The sequence below is a fragment of the Ictidomys tridecemlineatus genome, chromosome 3, assembly GCF_052094955.1.
Source record: "Ictidomys tridecemlineatus isolate mIctTri1 chromosome 3, mIctTri1.hap1, whole genome shotgun sequence".
In the NCBI taxonomy this organism is placed as follows: domain Eukaryota; kingdom Metazoa; phylum Chordata; class Mammalia; order Rodentia; family Sciuridae; genus Ictidomys; species Ictidomys tridecemlineatus.
In genome coordinates, this window is record NC_135479.1 from 96,724,848 (window position 1) to 96,734,437 (window position 9,590).

General features: G+C 47.6%; 1 long non-coding RNA gene across 2 annotated transcripts; it reads right to left on the bottom strand.

Moving 5' to 3' along the window:
- Nucleotides 1-258: 258 nt before the first annotated feature.
- LOC110598176 (uncharacterized) lies at nucleotides 259-5,702 on the bottom strand. 2 transcript variants are annotated; one of them, XR_013436578.1, is made up of 3 exons: nucleotides 5,046-5,702; nucleotides 2,835-3,250; nucleotides 259-2,450 (listed from the first exon to the last, which is right to left on the bottom strand). It is a non-coding gene; the product is annotated as an uncharacterized LOC110598176 (long non-coding RNA). The 2 variants fall into 2 exon arrangements; XR_013436577.1 differs by having other exon boundaries at nucleotides 259-3,250.
- Between the last annotated feature and the right edge of the window lie 3,888 nt (nucleotides 5,703-9,590).

The following is a 9,590-nucleotide window of genomic DNA, read 5'->3' on the forward strand; positions in this document are numbered from 1 at the left end:
GCTGCACCCACCACTCTTCAGTTAGTGAGGTTTTGTTCTTGTTTTGGTATGGGGGGATTGAACCCAGCGGTGCTCCACCCCAGAGCTACATCCCCAGTCCTTTTTATTTTATTTTGGGACAGAGTCCCACTAAATTGTCTGGGCTGGTCTAGAACTTTCATCCTACCTCAGCCTCCTGAGTAGGTGGGATTACGGGCCTGTGTCCCCGCAACACACCTGGTTAGTTTGTGGTTTTAAAGAATACTCTTGAAAACAAAGTCACCACCCAATAATAAGTCAAATTATTATTCTACTTAATAAGGTATAAGGAAGAGTTTGGAAATTTTTACAGTACAAATGCCAAGTCACTTTCATTCAGGAGTAGAAATGGTAGATGACTGACAAGTGGATTCAGCTGGACACAACATGAGTAAACTGATTTCCTCTCATTGTTACCCTGTGAGCCCACTCTGATGAATTATTTTTCCATTTTCCTGGGTGAAACGCCAGGCACATCACATGTAGGTATTAATAAATATCTCCATTTTAGGTGGAGACTCTGCAGTGCCACATCACATCTTTAGACTCTCACCCAACAGAGAGCTTTCTCCTACCTCCCGCTGGGCCTCAGCAGCAGGTGGGGAGCTGGGAGAAGGTGGCTCGCTCTCCACTGGCTCCCCACTCCTTGTTCCACTCCCGCCCTCACCCTGCTGCCTCAGCCTCCTCCAGTTGGCCAGGGAAAGGAGGCAGGAGAAGGCAGGGTTAGATGGCAGTTGTCCAGGGACAGTTCCTGAGGAGGAGCCTGGAAGAACCCACCCACACAGTTTTCCAGCAAAAAACTTCCGGCCCAATCCTGCTTGCCCCCAGCAACTGACCCTCCATTCCCACACCAACAGTTTGCCCCATAAGAACCCACCTCCCTCAGAGGTACCTCACTTCAGCAGCCCGGCTTCCTGGGCACGGTGTCCTTTACCATGACCCATGGCGTCCACCTGGTGGCCTTGGTCTCTGCCCTCCCTGAGCTCCTGCTCTTCAGTCATCTTTCCTGAAGTGTTCCCCTTGGTTTTCCCAGTTGAGCTCAGTGTCTGGAACCAGTCGAGACCAACTGGACCCTGGGGCTGTGTGGTGGGTCATTTCAGCCACCAGAGGCGAGGGCTGCTCTTCCTTGGCAGCTCTGCTGCTGGGTGGTCAGGCCAGCCCTTTGCCTTTGTAGGGAAGGTTCATTTATGATGGTACCAAAGAGGCCAGTTTCAGTGACTGGAGTGTCAGCATCAAATGATTCCTTCAAACCAAGTGCTGGCTGCAGGCCCCTGTAGGACCCAGTCCCACGTGCCTTTGAAGGGACAGGCTCTGGCTCCCTAACCCCATGCCCTGCTCACGTGAGGAGAGTCTCTTGAAGATTTTGGCCAATCCACGTAACTGAATACTACCTATTTCATATAGTACACCCCACTTCAGGTTTTCATCACGCTAATTAGTGGTGCTCGGAGGTGACCTCTGTTTACACAGTAGCTGCCTCTGGAGTGTAGGCCAGACTGGGGAGTGTGACCAGCAACGGGCATGCAGGAATCTTTGTGGTGCTCACCTGTGTGGCTCACCATGCCCACAGTGTCGTGTGCCCATGTGGGTGAATCCATCACAGGCTCCAGTCTTAGTTTTCCCCCAACTCCAGAGACACAGGTCCTCTTCCTGTGCTCTGGCTCAGCCCTGTGATGGCATGGGGCAAGCCTCCAGCCTCTGCACAGCACCTGGGAAGGCAAGGTGCGGGTTCTCTGAGTGGTTCCTTTCACTTGGGTTGAGAGGAACGGTTGGTGTCCCCTGCACAATGACTCTCTTGAAAGAATGCCCCCACTCTAGATCCCACCAACTTCCTCCGGTCCAATACATGCCCCATGGTGGGTGAGGGGCTTGGGAACATTGGGCTGGGTTTCATGGTCACTGCTTAGCAAGTTCTGTGTGGATGGCCAAGCTCCTGGACAGAATATTTTCTTTCTGGGCTGGGGCTGTAGCTCAGTGGTAGGGCACTTGACTAGCATGTGTGAGGCACTGGGTCTGATCCTCAGCATCACATAAAACAAATAAAATAAAGGCATTTAAAAAAAAAAGAATATTTTCTTTCTTAGCTTTGACTAGTGGGTGCAATTCTGAGGCCACAAGAAAAGCCCCTCCTAACATGCACGACAGCCTGGAATCCGCCATTCCCGACTGTCCACATGAGCTGTTCATACTTTGCAGGAGCTTCCCACCCACACAAGGTCCAGCTGGGCCCTGGCCCTCTGCCTCCTCCTCCTTCTCACACACCTGCCCCTTCTGCTTTCTCCCTCTCTGCTGCTGTTCTTCTGCCCTCATTTTGATAACCTTGGCTTGTTCACTTGCTTAAATCTGATGTTGAGTTATTTACAAGCAAATACATTGCTCACAAATCACGGTTGGGAACATGTGGTAGGGTGCTTGCCTGGCATACGTGAGGCCTTGAGTTCAGTCCCCAGGACGGCAAAGGGAAAAAAAAAATAGCTTTAGTGTGGATTTCCTAACGGATGGTTGTATGCAGCTTAACAAGGAAAACATGAATGTTTTCCTGGGAGCAGTTAAAACGACTTCTATTTAGATATGGAGGTGAAAAGTTTTTGTGCCCATTCCAAATCGATTTTGAAATGTGGGAAAACAAAACCCCCAATGGTGGATTAAGCTCTACTTTGAAAACAAAACAGCTGGGAGAGTTTGCTTTGTTTCCTGAAGTTTAAAAAAAACCTGTTTAGAAGCCGGGCCTCCAGACCAACCCCAATTCCCCCGCCTGCTGAAAGGCATCAGCTTCCCAAGGCCCACAGCCTGCTGCCCTGGGGCCTTGAACCCACCTGGGAGCAGCATCTGAAGTGCTCTGGAAGGGCCCTCTGGTCCTCCAACTGGGTCCATTTGTGCTCCACTTCTTCCTGAGTCTTTGTAGGTGGAAGAGGACTTGACTGGGTCTTGGGCTTGTGTATTGACCGCCCCCTGACCTAGATCCTTACAGGGGCCATTTTTCCACTTAGTAGTCTATGTTACGTTAGACGTTTAAGTTATTTCCAGTTTTCCACTATGGTAAATAATACCACAGTGGACTTCTTCCTTCCTAAAGCTTTTCCAGCTTTTGCTCCTTAGGATATTCTAGGTGATGAATTTTGGGTCAAACCCTTTGAGATTATAAACATTTTCAAAACATTTCTTGCTGTGATGATAGCTACTAAACCACTTGGGATTGTTGGGGATTTCACCAAATAGCTGTGGTGGATACCTGGAAAACAAAGCAGAAAGGTGGTGGGAGTCTTCCTAGAACTTAGGGCCTTGTCCTGGTTATTTCTTTTAAAGACATAATTAGTAGAAGATATAATAGTTATTAACTTACATGAACTATTACACTATGTGGCCTGTGACATAATTGCATACTCTCATCTGACCCTCAGAGCCTAGGCTTAGAAGGCTGGGAGATTGTTCCTGTGAGTGACAACTGCCTATTCCAGGTACATTTGGGGCTTCTCAAGCAGGACCCTGGGGTCTCCAAAGCTCTAGTAACTACAGAATGGGAAAGAGAGATGCCCATCTGTCTAAACCCTTCATCTTTCAGCAGAAGGGACTGGGATCAGCCCAACTAGCACAGCAGCTCTTTACCCTGGATACACATTTAATTACTTAGAGAATTTTAAAAATCCAGACTCTGTCCTCAGGTAGCATAATCTTGGAATGCAAAAATGCATGCTATGAGAAAGCTCAAACTTCACATCAAGTTGCTATTAGGATCATCGGGCCTTCCTCATACAAATTTATTTCATTTGCGGGGAATTAATGTGCCTCCTACTTTCAGTTCTTCAGCTAAAAGAGAACCTATTTTTGTTCTGAAAAACCAATTGATTTCAATTGCACTACTAAGGAAAAAAAAAAGACTTTTACAATTACATAAAGGTGGGAAAATGTTTGTGTAAGTCACATTATTAAGCTCTACCAAATGCACGTTAAAAATTCTAAGATACCCAAATGAACCAATATTGCTTTGGTTTTCTCTGACTTTAACCTAAAGCTCTTTAGCATGGTATTTTCTGTCTCATCCGGTGGCAGAATTGGTGGAAGCTGGACCAAGTCATGGGAGGCCTGGCCTGAGGCCTGGCTGTCACTCACTGGGTGTGAACTTGGGTGGCCATTTTACCCCTTTTCTGTATTCTCATGAATACCTTCAGGCCTGTACGGCATGAACTGACGTTGGCACAAAATGAGTTTGGAATTGTGACACTGACCTGGCAGGACATAGTTATTAAATATTTATTAAGCACCTGCTGTTTGTTCCACCCTCACTGGAAGAGATAAATCCTACACAGGAGGAATAGCCAGGGACCAATTTCTACCAAGGAGCTATGAAAAGTACCAGCCAAGTGACTCACAAAAGAAAAAAACGGGAACATTTAAAAGGTGACAATCACAATGGAAATGGAAGAGAGCGGAAATTCAATATCCTGTCTTAGCTTTTTATTTCTCTTCTGTCTCTGACAAAAAGTCCTGGATAATAATGACCTGAAACAAAACTGTTTTAAGCTACACAGAGCCAGGCATTTTCCTGCCAGCATGTTCCAGCCCTTGGACAGGCCACACTCTAAGTCCCTATTACCCTGCCCAGTTCTCAGCAGCCTTTTTGTAAGCCCTCGGCATTCCTCCACCCCTGTTGAGACCTTGTGTGTCTTGGACATCTCTGGACAGAGGCCATACTGTGTGGAGGATCACAAAGGGGGCACAGTATGCAAACGGGGTGTAGGATGTGTGTTGGCAGGAATGTTCCAGCTGAGCGTCTCACAGACTCTCCTTGGGAGGCAAGTCCGGAGCTGGGTTGGGGCCCTTGGCAGCAGGGAGCAGCCCAGGAGACTAGTGGGCATCGCTGTGTGACCCCATCCTCAGAGAAACTCCCAAGTGCATCAATTACCCACTTGGAGCATTCTTGTCCAGCTGCAGGGGACGTAACCACAGGGGCACCCATACATTGACCCTCAGAAGGAAGGCTGGCTGTCTGCACTGTGGAGATTGGAGAGGAAGCCTGGGACACTTACAGAAACGAGGGCTTAACAGGAGCTGCCTGTGGAAGGGTTGGATCGGAAACTCTTGGAGCTTTGGAAATTGTTTCCTTAACAACGGAGGGAAAATTGACAGGGCCCTGAGTGTTTCATTCGTTTCTCAGATGAGTTCAGCAGCTTTGCCAAGAGGAGAACAACTGCTCCGGTGCAGGGTTCGAGCCATGTCCAGCAGCCGGCTCCTGGTGCTCTTCTGCAAACTGTTCCTCTCCTGGGTCTCGCTTCATCCATCTGTAAAATGAAGGGTCGGTCCAGGTAAATTGTAAGGCCCTCCTGGCTGAACATCTGATTCTACGCAAGCCATCCTGAGGGTTGCTAAGTTATGCACTGCTCCACCCAGAGAGAGAAACTTTGTGCCAGAGATGAATAAAGCAGCCTCATTGACTTTCTGATGAGCTCAGTACCTCGGGTGGCACTGCGCAGGGATGACGAGTCTGCCCCCGGGAAGACAGAGCTATTTTGAGGCAGGGCTGATTAGAGATAAGGTTCTTTACTGGGCTCTGGCCCTGATTCACACCAAGTTCTTGGGCTTATATTTAACTCTTGATGGATAGACTAAGCCACCCCCTCTGCTTGCTGTGAAATTGGGCCCAGCACGCCCTTCTGTCCCTCGGCTCTGTTAGTGCTGGAACCTCCTCTGACCTTTCCTGTTAGGGAGCGTTGCTGGAGAGCAGCCCTCCCTGATGACTCTCGCTTGTTCTATCCTGTTGTTCACTCTTCTGAGTTCTACAAAAGGCTTGGTCTCAGCAATCCTCTTAGCAGCAAAGAACTTAGCCTCCCCCTTAGGGAGGGAACAAAAGTATCATAAGACGCTTTAAAGAGGCACTGGACAAGGCTGCAGAGTGTGCTTGCATGGAAAGGCCCAGAGCTAATGACACAAATGACCACCATGTTCTGCTGCTTTGAAAGGCAACACAATTAAACTACAGGGCATGCTTACCCTGACTGTTTTTTTTTGTTTTTGTTTTTGTTTTTGGTGGTGCTGGGGGTTGAACCCAGGACCTTGTGCATGTGAGGCAAGCACTCTACCAACTGAGCTAGATCCCCAACCCAAACCCTAATATTTTAACTTAAAACTTTATTAACTTGGGTTAATAAAGTTTTATAAAGCATTTTACAGTGTTATAAAATGCTTGGAGGTTTTTTTTTCCCCCCTGTTTATTTACAGTCTTCATGTGTTATCTTTGATTGATTTGTTTATTTTCTGGCTTGGCACTGCTAAAAGCACCCTGTGACCCTTGATGTGACAGGACTGGAAGCCGTGGCTCTGGCAGTGCCTGATTTTGTGCAGTTGCTTTGGTCCTGACAAGCTGGATGCAGAGAAAGTTTTAAAACTTGACTCCGATTTCCCAAGACAGCACATGCACCAAAGTGCTTTCTAATGAGAATAATCAGACCTCTGTTTGTTTTGGCAAGGAAGGCTTGTGAATTTTAAGTTATCTTAAAGTAAGAGGCAAAACTCAACGTGGGAAACACTGTTCTTGGAGAAGCTGTGAAGGTGAGATGACCTTGGGAAAATGACATCTGCCTCTTTGAAGTTCTGTTTCTTTACCTGTGAGAGCGGAATCAATTGTAAGCACGTGTTGATTTAACAGCCGTGGAGCTTCACAGCATGGCAAATATCATCCAGGTTGGGATCAAGAAGGCTAAACTCTAGTTTGGGATCTGTACCTATTAGCTGTGGGACCTTGAGCAGGTCACTTACTTCTCTGGACCTTGGTTTCTTCATCTAAAGATAAGAAGTTTGTACAAAGAGATTTTTAAATTCTTTTCATTCTAATATTTCAGGATTGAAACAACTTATTGTTTGGAAGCAAGTACAAGAAGAAAAGATGGTGTTGTTGATTTCAATTTTTTTTTAAATCACAGTTTTTACATTTTTTTTTTAAAGAGAGAGAGTGAGAGAGAGAATTTTTTTTTGAATTTTTAATATTTATTTTTTAGTTCTCGGCGGACACAACATCTTTGTTGGTATGTGGTGCTGATGATCCAACCCGGGTCTCATGCATACCAGGCGAGAGCGCTACCACTTGAGCCACATCCCCATCCCTTGATTTCAATTTTGACTTAGATTAGGAAGCAGTTTTGGGCTCCTGAGACATATTGATGCGATGTGAGGCCTTCTGTAGGCCCAGGATTTCATTTGCTCAGTAAGTACTTCCCAGCACCTGCTGTGTGCCAAGCACATGTTGAGCACCAGGGATGCAGACATGAATGAAACCAGCATCTGCAAGGAGCTCTGAGCCTCCTGGAGGAAGTGCCTGAAAACTCACTGTTAAAAGTAGACTATTAGCCGGGTGCAGTGGCGCTCGCCTGTAATCCCCGCGACTCCAGAGGCTGAGGCAGGAGGATCACAAGTCCAAAGCCAGCCTCAATAATTTGGCAGGCACTAAGCAACTTAGTGAGACCCTCTTTCAAAATAAAATACAAAACAGGGCTGGGGATGTGGCTCAGTGGTTGAGTACCCCTGGGTTCAATCCCCAGTACAAAAAACTAAATAAATAATTGTGGATCTATCTTGCTGAATCCGTACCTTTCCCCAATTCTGGATTATTCAGAGGCAAATTCAAGGCCTGGTAACATTTTATCTTTTTAAGAATGTGTCACTAAAAGCCAAAGGTTTTCTTTTTGTTGTTGTTGCTGTTTGGTACTGGGGATTGAATTTGAGAATACTCCACCACTTGATCTGAGCTGCTGGGATTACAGACATGTGTCACTGCACCTGGCCTATTGTTGTTTTTGAGCATAGCAATGCTGTTACATATATCTGTTTCTTGATCTGCAGACTGAAGACACAGGTGATGTCTCTCCCTCCCCTGTTTTTGGCACTGGGGGTTGAACCCAGAGGCATTCTACAACTGAGCTACACCTCTAGCCTTTTAAATTATTTATTTATTTATTTTTTAGGCAACGTCTTACTAAATTACTCAGGCTGGCCTCCATCTCTTAATCCTCCTGTCCTAGCCTCCTGAGTCGTTGTAATTAGAGGTCGCCACTGTGTGCAGCCCAACTGTTTTCCCTTTTAGAAAGTTCTCCAACTATACACATAGGATGCCTTCACTTCTCAGTATACACATTATACTTCAATAAAAGCATAAAAGAAAAAAATACCACAATACTAACATCACACCTAAGTGCCCAACAGTAGTTTCTTAGTGCTGAGTTTCTGGTTAGTGATGAACGACCTTAACCGCGTAGAGACAGACACAGGACACAGTGAGAGGGAGGGCCACCTAACCTGGCCTGGAGTGGGGCTGGATCTCTGATCCTGCCACATCCTTTCCTCACAGAGCTGTCCACTTCCCAGCTCCAGGTGTATCCGCAAGTGCACATACCATTCCTCCCTGGGGCACACCGAAGAGACCAACCTTCCCAAGCGTCTGGGCATGAACCCAGAGGCTTGTAGCCTTGGTGAAACTCCCAGTAGGCACTGGAACAGAGGAAAGTCCTCCTTGGGGCTGGCCAGGGACTGTGCTTGGTGGAGATAGGGAAGCCCCCTTGGGGTGCTCAGCATGCTCAGAGCAGCTCCAAGGCCAGCCCCTCAGGCCCTGGCCTAGGCCATGTCGGGGGCTAGAGGCCTTTGGGGGGCACACAGCTAGGCCACACAGGGGCCATCCTGAGTAGGGATGGGAGGAGGCGAGGTCACCAACCTATCTCCCCTGAGCTGCCTGCTTTGCTCACTGGCCCCTCTGTTTGTCTGGAATCCTTGGGAGAAGCCCCTTCTTCTCAGGCCTTGCAGCTCTGCATGTGCTGACACCTCGGGTGGTTGGCACTTTCTCTGTCACCACGGCACAGGCGAACCTTGCACTGCGCAGGCCGCTCCTCTCTGCTCTCCCTCCACCCCTAGGCCCTCTTCTCTCTCAAGGCCACAGGTGCCTCCCTCTGCACTGACCCTGGAGAGAGAGGACCCGAGCATCCTGACCTGGGCCAGACTGGAGGGGACACCTCGGGCAGCACCCTCCCCACTCGGGGCAAACATTTATAATGAATGCTTTTTATTTTAATGACTTTAATTTTCTCTGTTGCGGAAAATGTGGAGACCCACAAAGGAGGATACATCGCCAGCTCTCACGTGCCCACCCCACAGCTTCCTCGGCAGCTGGCTCGCGACAGCCTTTGGCCTCCACACCGTCCACCTCCCCTTTCCCCACACCTCTCCTCCAACAGCCAAATTATTTTGAAGCACATCTCCAGATGTCTATTTTAATTTTTAAATTTTTAGTTATTTTCTAATAGGTAATATGGACGTGACTCAAATTTTAAAAGTACAAAAGGTTAAGAAGAGAAGTGTCACTCCCTGCCTCTCCACTGTCCCCTGGCCATGGGGTGGGTACAACCAGGGTATGTATGTATTTATTTTTTTATTTATGGTATGAGGACTGAACCCCGAGGTGCTCAACCACTGAGCCACATCCTCAGCCATTTTTTATATTTTATTTGGAGACAGGGTCTCCCTGAGTTGCTTAGGCCCTTGCGAAGTTGCTGAGTCTGGCTTTGAACTCATGATCCTCCTGTCTTAGTTTC